This window comes from Penaeus monodon, chromosome 15 (genome assembly GCF_015228065.2).
Source record: "Penaeus monodon isolate SGIC_2016 chromosome 15, NSTDA_Pmon_1, whole genome shotgun sequence".
NCBI classification, from domain to species: domain Eukaryota; kingdom Metazoa; phylum Arthropoda; class Malacostraca; order Decapoda; family Penaeidae; genus Penaeus; species Penaeus monodon.
The window spans coordinates 28915453-28915658 of NC_051400.1; positions in this window are offsets into that span (position 1 = coordinate 28915453).

Sequence of the window (206 nt, forward strand, 5' to 3'; positions counted from 1 at the left end):
GGCGCCGCTCTGCCCTCCCATGCCCCGTCGGTGCCGCACCTCCGCCACGCATGCGCCTTCCGGGGGAGACAAAAGACGAGCGGGATGCGTCAGGGAATATATAAGGCGCTGTGTGGGAACGATGTCGCGTGTGATAGAAATTCGAGGGACTGGGTGTATGGAAGTGGGACTATAAGTGTACCTTTTCTTTTATATATAAATGCGTG